The 14,909-nt window shown below is 37.4% G+C and overlaps 1 long non-coding RNA gene across 5 annotated transcripts in view; it reads left to right on the top strand.

Annotated features, from left to right (window-relative positions):
* Window positions 1-14,341, top strand: part of LOC309635975 — a 69,389-nt gene extending 55,048 nt beyond the window's left edge. The window contains exons 4-6 of one of the 5 annotated variants that reach the window (XR_014249133.1): window positions 5,980-6,129; window positions 6,259-9,515; window positions 9,812-14,341. This is a non-coding gene — a long non-coding RNA (uncharacterized lncRNA). Of the gene's footprint in view, window positions 1-4,083; window positions 4,197-5,979; window positions 6,130-6,258; window positions 9,516-9,811 lie in introns of those variants that run through there. The other 4 variants (XR_014249134.1, XR_014249135.1, XR_014249136.1 and 1 more) reach the window with 4 other exon arrangements.
* The last annotated feature ends 568 nt before the right edge of the window (window positions 14,342-14,909 follow it).

Consider the following 14,909-nt stretch of genomic DNA (forward strand, 5'->3'; position numbering starts at 1 on the left):
AGAGCCTGGTGAGTTTTTTATTATTTTATCTTGAATGGCAATCAAAACTTCATCTGGGTCTTTAGGACACCCTGATCGAGTGTCAGAAATCATTAAACTAAAAGAGTAAAGATAAACAACAGGAGTCTTTGATCCCTGAGCCTGGTAATCAGTTCATTAAAAAATTAAAGGGTGAGGTCCAGTAACGCTCTCTAACCATATTAAAGCCAAGGCAGATCTGACTCTCTACATGTATGGGGGGCCTGTTTGTCTCTTGCAGATCTAATAAAGAAGGTGGTTTTATCTCTGCTCTTACTAACACTGTCACTCTCTGTCCTGAGGGAGATAATATGGGTAGGAAGAAAATGAGATCTGGAAAGCTGAGCACCAGGACTGTCTCGCCCACATATCTGTGAGTGCCCTAGGGATAAACCTATTGTATTCAATGTCTCTTTTCATTCTGTTTCCTTGTTTTCATAAAATTACAGAATTTCAGAGATTCAAATCCTTCCTTTTCCATGGAGGAAACAGAGGCATTGCCCAGAGAAATGATCTACTCGACATCACAGAGCAACTTAGTGATGGAGTAGGAACAACTGAGAAAGCGTATGAATTGACTGAAAGAATAAACTGTTGATCCTCTACCATGGGCCAGCTTTGTGCTAGGCTCTAAGAGTAAGATTAAAAGATGAATAAGTATTAGTCGCTGCCTGCCCCCCAGGAGCAATAATGTATTGGTGGTGCTGTGGAAGAACTTTGTGTAATATGCAATGGGATCAGTCAGGAAGGAGTGGCCATTTTTCCAGGAAAGGAAATATGTACATACTTCAATCCAATTGCAATATGCAATAAAATTTCAAAAACTAAAGAAGTATATAGATGATTTGAAATGTTATGGTACAGTTAAATGTAATTTAATTGAACATGTTTGCCTGATAGTCAATCCTAATAGTTACTGATTACATACTAAATTGATCTGAAATAGAAATTCACCCATGTCGCAGACAATATAGTTGGAAAGACATGGCTTAAGAATGGTACCATACTGCAAGGCTGCGAAGAGCCCTGAAACCTCACCAATTCACTTGACTAGAACAAAACTTGCATTTTCCCATCAAATTTTTCTTTAAATTATCCAGATAGCTATTTAATATCCCTTGGGAAGACTTTCCATTGTTTGGAAAGTTTATCATTGCAATAAATCCCAGAGGAATTGACAGGTAATACTAGACTCTTGCAGAGTAAATTGTTCATAGAGACAAGTGAGTTTGGTGACAATAAGTCACCTTAAGAAGAGCTGTCCTTCTTGCAGATTAGAGCTGTCATTAAGTACTTAGGTATTCTTTCTCACAGGTGGCTGTCCTGCTTTTAATTGCAGGCCTAATTGGGGACATTATCTGAATGAGTTATCTGGAGAAGATAATTACTACACCTCAACCGTACAGAACACAGAAGTTGTTGTTTAAGCTATCATTTGTTGAACACACACCATGGATCAAGTGCCATTCCAAGTGCTTTACGTATACTGTCATAGTGAGTCCCGACAGCACCTCTTTGAAATAGACATTTTTGTAATCATTTTTACAGATGAGGAATCATAGTTTCCAAGAGTTAAAATACTGTACTGAAATTTACATAGGTAGTCAGTGGTAAAAGCTAGGATTTGCTTTTGCCTTCTCAATACTGATGCAATAAACATTATGCCAGGAATTTCAGGGGAGGCAAAAATATAAAAGTTGTCGTTACTGATTTCTAGGGTATTACAATGTTTGAGGAATCAGACATTTATGAAAGCAAAATGACATCAGTGCTAACTTGTTAGAAGCAGAAATTCTTACAGTAGTATTTTAAAAGAAAAAGAGACAACTGTGAAGCCTCTTTGGAAGAGATGCAAGCTTTGTGAAACTTCAAAAGAACTATTCCTACAAGTTATCATGGGAGAAGAAGAGAATTCTGGGCAAGGGTTCTTGAACAAGTATATAGGGTATGCTTGGAAGTCCATAGGTAGATGAGTGAATAGAGTTCAGGGTACACGAGGGACTATCAGAGAGAATAAGGCTTGAAAGGTAGAGGTGGGTGAAAAGAGCAAGACCACAGATTATTTCCCAAGAAAAATATTGGAAGAGATTTAAAGCTATAAAATTGCTGATGTATTTCAGGAATACATTTTTTTCACTGTTGCTATTTGGAGGAAATCTATTCAGCAGAGTACATTCAATAATGTCATCATCTAAGGTTTTATTTCTCAGATCATCTCTCTCCAGTACTCTCTCACCCCCGTCTACCTAGATAATAGGGGAGTCAGGGAGAAGGAAATGAATCTAATGTCTGTGTGCCTTTATAGGGTATGAAAAGAGGGAGAATAGTTAGGAGGTGGAACTCTAGATGTCTATTATGGAACCAAGCCTTTCCCAATGACAATGAAGCCTGGGACAATGATTCTTTAGTGTCCATGTCATTGGACTTGTTATAGATGAACTGTTATAATGAAAGCCTTCTATTACTTAAACCCTCTGGATGATTCTGTTATACGGAGTCCTTTGATTCTTCAGTCTTCAGTCTTGCTCTCATGGATTACTCTTTTCCATGAATATATTTTGTTGCTTGCTTTTTGGCACCAAGCATGCAGTGAGTCAAAACCAGAGTTGAGGAAAAACTGCGCTTATTTTCTTTTCTGAGTTCTTTAATTTGTTTTCTTTTTTACTTCTTGTAAATGTTACTGTTTCTACTAAAGTTTTTTTTTATTCTGTTTTTTAAAAAGGTTAAAAAATCACTTGTAATCCTTATAGCTTGCTTTCTCCATGAGTCATAGAAGCTGTTGTAGGATAAACTTCAAGCAGTTGGGGAACAGTATGTTTGATAAACTTTGCTACATTAAATGCTTTAAAGATCATTCCTGAGCAAGTGCAGCATAATGAATTAGCAGGACATAGTGAAGCTGCAAGTTAGTTAGAAAGTATTTACTCATTGAAGTAATTTCTGGGAATGAAACTTGGAACAGACTTTGGAGCATTCTGTGTTCTGTGTATGGATATTACTTTGTTAAAACTGCAAAACCATTGTCATGGAGCACATGGGCTTTATCATCCTGACTGTAGACCTCAAGTTTCTTCTGGTAAATACTATTACCAATGGTTAAGAATCCTCCTGCCAGTGCAGGGGACATGGGTTCGATCCCTGGTCCAGGAAGATCCCACATGCCGCAGAGTAACTCAGCCCTTGCGCCACAACTACTGAGCCCGTGTGCCACAACTACTGAAGCCTGTGTGCCTAGAGCCCATGCTCTGAAACAAGAGAAGCCACCGTAATGAGAAGCCCGCTCACCGCAATGAAGAGTAGCCCACACTCGCCGCAATTAGAGAAAGCTCACCAAAAATTAATTAATTAATTAATTATTTTAAATGGGCAGAAGAACTGAACAGACATTAAAAAAAAAAAAAAAGAATGGGCGAGTGTATTTGGTAGGTTTGAGGAACAAGCAGGGCATAGTGCCTGGGGCACTGTAAGTTAGGAGTAGAGTGGTAGGATATGGGACGGGGGAAGCAGCCAGGAGAAGGATCGTGTTGGACCCAGGCACTGATTCTTTTTTATTTTTTAAATTTTTAAAAATTTATTTATTTATGGCTGCTTTGGGACTTTGTTGCTGAGTGCAGGCTTTCTCTAGTTGTGGTGAGTAGGGGCTACTCTTTATTGCAGTGGATGGGCTTCTCATTGCGGTGGCTTCTCTTGTTGCAGAGCATGGGCTCTAGGTACGTGGGCTTCAGTAGTTGTGGCACATGGGCTCAGTAGTTGTGGCTCATGGGCTCTAGAGCACAAGCTCAGTAGTTGTGGCGCATGGGCTTAGTTGCTCCACAGCATGTGGGATCTTCCCGGACCAGGGCTTGAACCCGTGTCCCCTACATTGGCAGGCAGATTCTTAACCACTGCGCCACCAGGGAAGCCCCTGATTCTTTTTTAAATAAAATTAGTATACAGTGAAATGCACAGACCTTAGGTAGAGAATTAGATATATTTTGATAATTATATTCACCCTTGTAACCCCATCTCAAACACGGTATAGAATGTTTCCATCACCCCTGAAAGTTCTTTCATATCCACTTCCAGTCCATCTCCACCCTGCCTCCTGAAGCATACAGTCTAATTTTTTTCTATCATGGATTATTTTCACCCATCCTATAATTTCATATGAATGGAATCACAGAGTATACATTCTTTTGGTAAGTCTTTGTTTGCTCAATATGTTTTTTGAAATTTATCCAGGTTCTTGCATGTATGATTAGCCTATTTTTTACTTCTAATTAATTAGTATTCCAATGTATGAACGTACCAAAATCATTTATCTATTTTCATTAGTATTTATTTGAATTATTTCCTCTGGCCGTTACTGCGTACAAGTCACTGTGTTGACATATCTTTTCATTTCCCTTGGGTATATATTTTAAAGTGAAATTGCTAAGTCATAGGGTAAGTGTATTTTTGACTTTAAATGAAACAAAACTGCTAAACGGCTTTCTAAAAGAGTTGTATCCTTCTTAATTCCCTTCAGCAACATAAGAGTTCTGGTTCTTCCATATCCTCTCCAACATTTGGTATTGTCAGCCTTTTTTCATTTTAGCCATTCTAGTGGGTGCATAGAACTATCTCATTGGAGTTTTAATGTGCATTTCTCTGACATCTAACGATGTTGAATACTCTGTGTGTATTGACCATTTTTATATCTTTCTTTGTAGAGAGTCTATCCAAGTGTTTTACCAATTACATTATTAGTTTGTAGGAATTATTTATATAGTCTGCATACATGGGACTTTCAATTTTTTTGCTTTCTGACTGTGAAGGGAAGGCATCAGAAGGTTTTGAGCATGGAATAATGCAAAACCAGTCATAGAGATATACAGATTTTGCACTGTACAACTTCAGAAGCTGCCACTCACATTTGTAGATATATATATCCATTACAATTCTCCATGAGATGTCAGCAAATGTCTTCAGGAAGAGACAGCCTTTTAAAACTTACTCAAAAACACTATTTGTGTTAGAGGTGGACCACTGTCATGAACTTTTACAAGGATCATTCTGTATTTTGTGTGAAAAAATAGATTGTAGTAAAGCAAGGAGAAGAAGTTTTTCGAGGAGAAGTTTGAAAGTATCAATTTTTTTAAGTTGCATAAGGTATGAGAAAAGAGAAACAATCTAGAGCAGTAATAGTTTCCAAACAATTCAGAGGAAATATGGACCAAGGATACATAAGGTTAGAAAATGTAACTTTTTCACATTTCGAGTCTCTATAATTAGTGTAAGTTTCTCAAAGTAAGAAATTACCCCAGGATATAGATAAAATCAAGGGCAAGAGTGTAAAACCCTTTTTAAAAATTCTTTGAAAGATTTAAGGTGATATTTGCTATACTCTCTCAGCTAAGCAAAAGAGTATCTAAGAACCTCAAACGCACTGTCCTGACATGCTGCTCCAAGTAGAGGGAAGTCTGTCTGAAAATGAATTGTGTAAATGGATTTTATCTTGTGGAATGAACTAGAACCTGATACATAGAAATCCCAAAAAGTTTTTAAGGAAGGGCTATTAGATTATACTAAGAAGGGTCAAAGACAATGGAAAATGAAAGAGATCTCTGGGACCCTAACTTTCTTCAGGCTGAAATCAAGCTGAAAAAGTTAGTCAGCTACAAGCACAGCCATTTCCTTTGAAAAAGGAAAGATATCTAGAGCACAGTACTGACACCCAGAGAGAAAAACCAAGAGCTGAGAAGAACTATGGGTTAGGGGACTTCTCTCAGGGATTAGTACTGGGCCCTAATCAAGAAACATTCTTTATGCCTGTAGAAGGTAGAATTAACACATATTGGTTAGAGGTGAGAATTGCTACAGACCAGCAGTTCCATGAGTTTCCTGTCCTTTGTCTTTTTAATGGAGTATCTATAGCCAATATCCTACTCCTCTTTCAACATTATATCTTGTATGAGTGGGAGGAGATAATGTTATTTTTAGTTCACAGGTCTCTGCATTAAGAGTACGGAGGAACTACACGACAAACTACATCCAAAGTATTTCATCAGTATCTGGACAAGATTTACGTGATGAGATCATGGACTTTAAGCTTGATGCTCTGATTGGATGAAATTTTGGGGTCTGAAAGAGGTGCGAGTATGCTTTTCATGTGGAAGGGATATGGATTATTCTGGCCTTAATTGACTGTGGTAGGTTATTTGCAAAGCTAGCTGCAACAACCCCTTATATTCTGTATGCTCTTTTACTCTTTCCATTCAGAAGCAGAGTCTCTTCCCCTGCTCCTGATCTGGAATGGCCCTGTGACTTGCTTTGATCAATAAAATGTGCAGAAGTGATGGTGTATGACTACTCAGGCCTGGCAGAATTCCAGAATGTGATGCCATGAAGCTTCCACCTTTAATCTTTTGGAACACCCTTCTGAGACTTCTCTGGATGAAAGAAAACATGAAGGAAAAGGCTGAACCATCAGCCAGCCCCAACCAACATACTTGGGGTGAAGCCATCTTGGGACTCCTAGCACAAACTTATGAGTGAGCCCAGACAAAGTCAGACAATTCACAGAAATTTGAGGAACAATAAATTGTCATCGTTTTAAGCCTGTAAATGCATGTGTGCTTTATTACACAGCAATAGACGACTAAAGCAGAAATTGATTTTATCAAAATTTTTCTCCCAAAGAAAACCCCTGGCTTAGATGTCTTCACAAGTGAATTATAAAATATTTATTAAATAAATAAAGCCATTCTATACAAACTCTTCCTAAATAAAGGAGGAAGGAACATTTCACATCTAGTTTTTTGATGTCAGCAAAACTGATGTAACAAAGTATATTTATTACAAGTGTTAGGTCAATATCTCTTTTGAACGTACCTGCTAATATCCCTAAGAAAATATTGGAAAATTGAATCAGGAAATTTATAAAATGAAAAATACATTAGTTCCAAGTGAGTTTTATCTCAGGAATGCAAGTTTGGTCTAATGATAATCAACCAATAATTTGCCATCTTAGTAGAAGAAAGGGGGAAAATATGGTCATCTCAATCGATGCATAAAAATTTGAAAATTGATGCCTATTTATGATTAAGAAACACTGAGAAAAATAGTAATAGAAAGGAACTTCCTCTGATAAAGAACATCTATTAAAATCCTACAACGAACAGACAGAAAACTTTGTCCCTAATATCCAAAGCAAAACAAGGATATTTGCTCTTATCCCTTCTAGTCAACATTGTACTTGAGGTCCTAGCAAATAGTAGGTCAAGAAACATAAATAAAAGGTTTGGGGTGGGAAATGAATAAATTTTGATTGATTGAAATATATTTTTTTAAAATAACATGATTATTCACATAGAAATTTCCAAAGAATCCTGCCACCACTCGGAATTTTTAAAGCAAAGAAATAGCCTGCTCACATATCGTCAATAGATGGCAAAGCTATTTGGTGAAAGTTTAAAGAGGAACAGGATACTTACAGAATTTCAAAACATCTCCCCACTTATCAATTACAAAGCTAAGCAATGGTTAAATTTACTACGGAGAAACCTCACAGACATCATTTTAATCAAGTGATCAAAGCTAATATCACCAATAATGGGACACATAATGGGAGAAGGTTAATGTCACCAACCATGTGCCTCTTGATATGAGGTACCATAAAGAACAAAACATCACTCATGTAGTATTTTTGTCCAAGATGCATAACCTGAATCTAACCATGAAGAAATATTTTTAAAAATGAGTAACATTCTAAAAACTGACCCTTACTCTCCAAAAATGTCAAGGTAATAAGGGGCTAAAAGATTAAAGCGTCATGACAATGAAAAAAAAAAAAAGAGCTCTTGAATTGGCTCCTGAATTAGGGAAAAAGTGATATAGAGAACATAAAATTTGAATATAGGCAGTATAATAAATCATGTTATTATATTGATGCTAAATTTTCTGAATTTGATCAATGTACAGTGGTTTTATAGGAGAATGCCCTTGTTATTAGGAAATGCATATTGAATTCTTAAGACATAAAGGGTTATTATATTTGTAATATACTCTCAAATGATTCAGAAAAAAGTAGATGTCTCTATGTGTGTGTACAGATGGAGGATATGAAGAAGTGCTTTATTGTTCCTATAACTCTTACATAACTTTCAAATAATTTCAAAATAAAAAGTGTTTCTAAAAAGTGGTGGAAACTATCATAAACAGGATTACACATGCTTAGCCTACTGCATTCAAATCCTGTTTTTAAAAATCCTATGAAAATAAAAAAGAAAGAAAGAAAGCAAAAGAAAGGAAGGAAGGAAGGAAGGAGGGGAGGAAGGAAGAAATGATATCAGAAAGTCAGTTCCAAGTCATGGGTCACCAGGTTGCAACCTCTTGAACTCTACAATCTCAAGTTCAGACTTCTTTTCTAAACCATCCTCAGTCTCAACCTAATTTACCTTTACAGACATGTCTTCACTGCTTCCCACTCTTTTTTTCTTTTTAACATCTTTATTGGAGTGTAGTTGCTTTACAATGGTGTGTTAGTTTCTGCTGTATAACAAAGTGAATCAGCTATACATATACATACATCCCCATATCTCCTCCCTCTTGCTTTCCAACCTTAATCTTTGGTGCTAGTTAATCTGATCTGCCCCAGTACTCCCAGAGACATTTCTGTTCTTTCCATCTGGGCTTATGCTGTCCTTCACATCAGAAACATTATTATTATTTTCTCCATCGATGCATTTTCTCCTGTTTCTTCAAGTTCCTTCTTAAATTCTACCTCTTCTCTGAAATCTTTTCTAATGACTTCAGTCCGTAATAATCTCTCCCTCCTCAGAACTCTCGTAGTATCAATTGTGTGCAATACGTTATTGTATTGACTGGTTAGTTGATCAACTGGGGGTCACAGCGTACCAGCAGACTGAAGAGGTAAGATTCAGTGCCTGGGCATGTCTTCTGTTTAATGACTTTCACTCTTACACGTTGCTTCACTTTGTTCTAGTGGACTCCCTTGTTGCCCACTGACTCCCAATCTCTCAAGAGGCATATACCTATCTATACTAATACACATGGCAAACTTCCAACCACAGCCATTATTGTACCCAGACTTACTGAGTACAAAACTAGGTGTCCCATAACCAGTTTGTACTGATCTTTAAGAGTCTGGAGAAAATAATACCAGAACTATATCAGACATATTTCCTTCAAAAGGCACAGGAAGATATCACTGAGTATGAACAATGAATGAAGAGATACCAAAGCTGTGTGCCTACTTTAAATTTTAGACAAATTGACCAGTCTCCATCCCATAGTTTTCCATAAAACAACCTATCAAAGAATTATAGTGGTACATCTTAAATCAAACTAAGTGACACTTAGTTTCACTGTGCCCCCATCCCCACCCCATTTTACAGGAAAACAAAACAAAGTGAAGGATAACAAGACAAAACAAAACAAAACAAATGGAAGTCTAGTAAGAGTAAATTAATTACTCAAGGTACACAATTAGCAGGAAAGATGGGTCTAGAATCTAGGTCTCATAACTTATTATTTTTTTTTTTTTTTATTTATGGCTGTGTTGGGTCTTTGTTTCTGAGCGAGGGCTTTCTCTAGTTGCGGCAAGCGGGGGCCACTCTTCATCGCGGTGCGCGGGCCTCTCACTATCGTGGCCTCTCTTGTTGCGGAGCACAGGCTCCAGACACGCAAGCTCAGTAATTGTGGCTCACGGGCCCAGCCGCTCCGCGGCATGTGGGATCCTCCCAGACCAGGGCTCGAACCCGTGTCCCCTGCATTGGCAGGCAGATTCTCAACCACTGCGCCACCAGTGAAGCCCTCATAACTTATTTTTAAAACTTTCTCTGCATTTCAACTTCTCTGATTTTTGCCCTTAAATATGAAAAGTACATCTTTTAGGTTATATCAACTACTATAGTTGTGGAAATACTCTGCTTCTGCACATGTAGCAATAGCAAGGGAAGGTGGAAGTTCTGATATTCTCCATGTATTTTAAGTCACCAAACACCAAAGAGATTTCCCATTCAGCCTTTGTCTCATTTTACCATTTGTTTATTCCCAGTGCATAAGATAACAGAGCTTTAATAAGCATAAATGGTCTTCGGGACTCAAGGGTGAGGGAGTGGATAAAAGGAAACAGTACCAAATAAGTTCAGTTTATTCTTCATCATACAAAACACATTCCTTCAGACTTACTGTAGCCTTGTGCATACCAGTGGACTAAAAATAGACCCAATGTTTATTCCTGGAACATTGTTTGCTTTACTATTGTTAAGTACTCCAGGCAAAGTGTTTTTTCCCAAGAGATTACATTTGGGGATCACAAAATCTGAGGTTTTCCTTTCCTCATTCCCAGAAGTCATCCTTCCCTCCCAGTTCCTTATAATATGAACACAGGCTTTGTCTTTTATTAGTACACAAACTTCAGCAAGCCCCTTCATGGCCGTGCTTCTATCTTCTTTCCTGGAAAATGAGAAAAATAATCATAACTGCTCTAGTTATTGCGGTTCTAGTTACATAAATATATGTAAAGGTATTTTACAAATTTTAAAACACTGTACAAATGCACAGGATTATATGGTTGTCAGGGCCCCCTAAGAGGTAAATTTCTTCAGTACCACCTGTTATGATTTAATATTTAAAAAGAGAGAGATGGAAGAGGCTTGCTTCCAACCAGCCAATAATTGTTAGTTTATTATGTATCATTTGCTCATCTAATTATTAATTTGGTAAATATTTGTTAATGCCATACTATGAGCCAGGTATCTGGAAGATACTGGGAATTCAGTGATGAAAAAAAAAAAAAAAGAGAGAGATGGAAATCCCTGACCTTATGGAACTCAGATCTTTGTGGGAGAAGTCAGACAGTAAAGCAGGAAGAGGATAAGAACAGAAGGTCTGTGTGTGTGTTAAAATTTTAATTAGAATCACAGAGAAAGTCTCACTTAGAAAATATATCTGAGTAAAATTCTGAAGGAGGATGTGGAGGAAAGCCATGCAGATATCTGGGGAGAGTTTTCCAGGAGAGGGCATTGCGAGGTCACGTGCTCTGAGGTTCACACATGCCTGCCTCTGTGGACAGTGTGCAGCAAGGAGGGTAGTGTGGCTAGGACAGGTGAGTGAGGAGAGAAGAGCGGAAAGCGAGGTCAGAAAGGTAGCAGTCACTGAGCCAGGGAATGGAGGGGAGATCTGCAAGTCTTGCGAGAATTTAAAGGCTATTATAACCCCAGCATTGCCTTTTCTTCAGCATGATAGGAAGTCATCAGGATGTTTTTAACAGAGGAGTAACCATACTCTGACCTAGCTTTTAACACAGCATGATCGCTCTGGTGGCTGTGTTAAGAACAGATTGAAAGGGACACTTAGAAGTGTATAGAAATGGCGAACATCTAGGAGGCTAAGTTACTAATTAATATGCGAGATGCTGGTGTCTTGGACCAGGCTGCTAGCAGTGGAAAGAGTGACAGTGGTGTATTCTGGTTATCACTTAGGACTATCACTCCTGCTGTCTTGTCACTCACATCACTTAAATAAATGACCAGTGTTTATAATGATGATTTTTCAAAAAAACTGAAGCGGATGAGAAAAGCAAAACAACTTTTGGCCTTGAAGGGCCATTATGGAGTAAGCAAGAAGCTTATTTAGTTTTCTCTCTTAGGAGAATTAAGCACAGGTAACAATAAAACCCAATTTTCAGCTGGATAGGACAGCAATCATCTTCAAAGACTCACATCACATAAAGCTCAGCACCATTTGTAATCATTTTTCTACTGTTGATTAGAAGAGAGTAATCCTGCAGTTTAGCTGTTCTTTGTACACATGATTGGTGTTTGTTTCATGGGCAAAATCAAGTCACAGAACATTCCGTGGCCAACATATTGAGCATGTTTAGTAGAGTGGAGGGACATCTCAGAATCCACGATAGATCCATGGGACAGGCTTGCTCCTCAGAGGTCTTGGTCCGAGTCCTAAGTGCCCCTCCATGGAGCTTGGAGACACAAACACCAATTGAGCAGTGTTCCCTCCTCAGATGTGTGGGTTACAGTTATAGACTACTCCTCTAAGCTGTTCAGTTTAATCTTTCCAGCCTTACCCCTTTGTCCTCCTAGAGTTGGTAGCTGCTTCCTGCAGTTTCTACCTCAGTGATAATTCTGTTTGCTTTTTCTTGTCTCTAAATATACCTTGTGAACAGTTCTTAAACTTATTTAACAGTTTTTCATATTGCATTCTTTAAAAATTACATGTGATTCTTACCTCCTAACTGAACCCTAATTGACTCAGAAACTGAAACTGATTGTCCCCAGAAACAGTCACTCAAAGATAGACTTTTGAGGTTGGTTTGGTCATGTCTTTGGGCTTGAACTCAGTGCTGAGCTTCTGACCATGGTAAATGGAATGCTAGTAATTTATGGAATGCAATGATATCACACTTAAATTATTGCCTGTGATTGATTGGATTGATGCACCTACTGAGGCAAGTGCCTCAGGATACCAAATGTCTGCTACACATCTGAAAAGTCCCATGTAAAGCTACAGGTTCACAGGGAGTTGGGGTATGGACATTTTTGAGGGTACATTATTCAGACTACCACAAGAGCACAGCATTAATTCTATGGTTTTCCATAGAATTGACCATGTGAAAATATCAGATAGACTAAGTTTGAAAGGCACCTTATAGAATGAAAGAGCTGAACTCTTTAAGATTGTCAAAGACATGAGAAGAGGAAAAGAGGAACTGTTGCAGATTAAAGGAAATCAATAAGACATGATGATTAAATTTGACACACACAAAGGATTCTGTAACAAAAAGAAAAAAGACATTGTTTAGATGTTAGTAAAATTTGAATAGGGTGTGTGGATTGGTTAATGGTGTTATGTTAAAATTGATTTCCTGATTGGGAGGGTGATAAAGTCAGTAAGTGTCCTTGTTTTGGTTGGTCTCATACTGAAGTATTTACATTGATGGGAAATCATTGCAGGGAAAAGTTGTGTGTGTGTGTGTGTGTGTGTGTGTGTGTGTAGAGGGAGAGAATGGGGGGCAAATGTGAAAAAAATAACAATTAGGGAATCTGGATTAAGAAATATGGGAATTCTTTTATTATTATTGTAACTTTGTAGGCTTGAAACTGTTTTGAAATAAAACTATTTTAAGGTAAAAAAATTATCAATAACAGTAATAAAAAATACAATATTCCCATAGATCTTATGAACATCGAAAGGATGAAAAGAGGATACTGTGAAGAACTTTATACAAATACATGTGAAAATTTTGATAAAATAACTTCCACAAAAAGGCAATTTATTAAAACAGACAAAGAAGTAGAATCTGAAGATTGATATCTACTAAAATATTAAATCTGTTATTTAAAATCCTGCTATAGGGACTTCTCTGGTGGTTCAATGGTAAAGAATCTGCCTTCCAATGCAGGGCACGTGGGTTTGATCCCTGGTCAGGGATCTAAGATCCCCCATGCCATGGGGCAACTAAACCCACGTGCTATAATTATTGAGAGCCCGTGTGCTGCAAACTACAGAGCCCATGTGATCTGGAACCTGCGCACCACAACTACAGAACCCGTGTGCCCTGGAGCCCACAAACCACAACTAGAGAGCGAAACCCTGCATGCTGCAATAGAGAAAAGCCCAAGTGCTGTAATGAAAGATCCTGTGTGCTGCAACTAAGACCCGACACAGCCAAAAAAGTAAAGAAAAACTTAAAAATAAATAAATAAAATAAAATAAGATCCTGCTATAAAGAAAATCACAAAATATCTGAAAACATTTGCAAATCATACATCTGATAAGGGGCTAATATCCAAATATATAAAGAACTCATACAACTCAATAGCAAAAAAACAAACAGTCCAATTTTTTAAAAAATGGGCAGAAGATCTGAATAGACATTTTTCCAAGGAAGACATACAGTTGGCCAACAGGTATATGAAAATGCACTCAACATCATTAATCATCTAGGAAGTGCAAATCAAAATCACAATGAGATGTCACCTCACACCTGTTAGAATGGCTATCATCAAAAAGACAAGATATAACAAGTGTTGGCCAAGACATGATGAAAAGGGAACCCTTGTGCCTTGTTGGTGGAAATGTAAATTGGTATAGCCACTATGGGAAACAGGATAGAGATTCCTCAAAAAAATGAAAAATAAAACTAACATACGATCCAGCAATTCCATCCTCTGTATTTATCTGAAGAAAACAAAAACACTAATTAGAAAAGATATATGCACCCCTATGTTCATTGCAGCATTATTTACAATAGCCAAGATATGGAAGCAACCTAAGTGGCTTAGGTTAGATGAATGGATAAAGAAAATGTGATATATATATATATGATATATATGATGGAATATTATTCAGTCATAAAAAGAAGGAAATCCTGCCATTTTGGACAACATGGATGGACCCTGAGGGTATTATGCTAAGTGAAATAAGTCAGATAAAGAAAGAAAAATACTGTATACTCTCACTTATATGTGGAATCTAAAAACAGTAAATTCATAAAACAGAGAACAGATTGATGGTTGCCACAGGTGGGGATGTGTGAAGGTGGTTAAAGGGGACAAACTTCCAATTATATGATAAATAACTTCTGGGGAATGTAAAGTACAACATGGTGACTGTAGTTAATAATACTGTATTGTATATTTGAAACTTGCTAAGAGAGTAGATCTTAAAAGTTCTCATCACAAGGAAAAAAGATTGTAACTATGTGAGGTGATGGATGTTAACTAAACTTATTGTGGTGATCATTTATATATATAATATACATATATATTCATTATACTGTACTTCTGAAAGTAATAAAATGTTAACATGTCAATTATATCTCAATAAAACTGGAGGGGGAGAGGAAAACCCCAAACGTGGATGACTTAATGGGTTAATTCCTTCTG

The sequence above is a fragment of the Balaenoptera borealis genome (assembly GCF_965194805.1).
Source record: "Balaenoptera borealis genome assembly, chromosome: 1".
NCBI classification, from domain to species: Eukaryota; Metazoa; Chordata; class Mammalia; order Artiodactyla; family Balaenopteridae; genus Balaenoptera; species Balaenoptera borealis.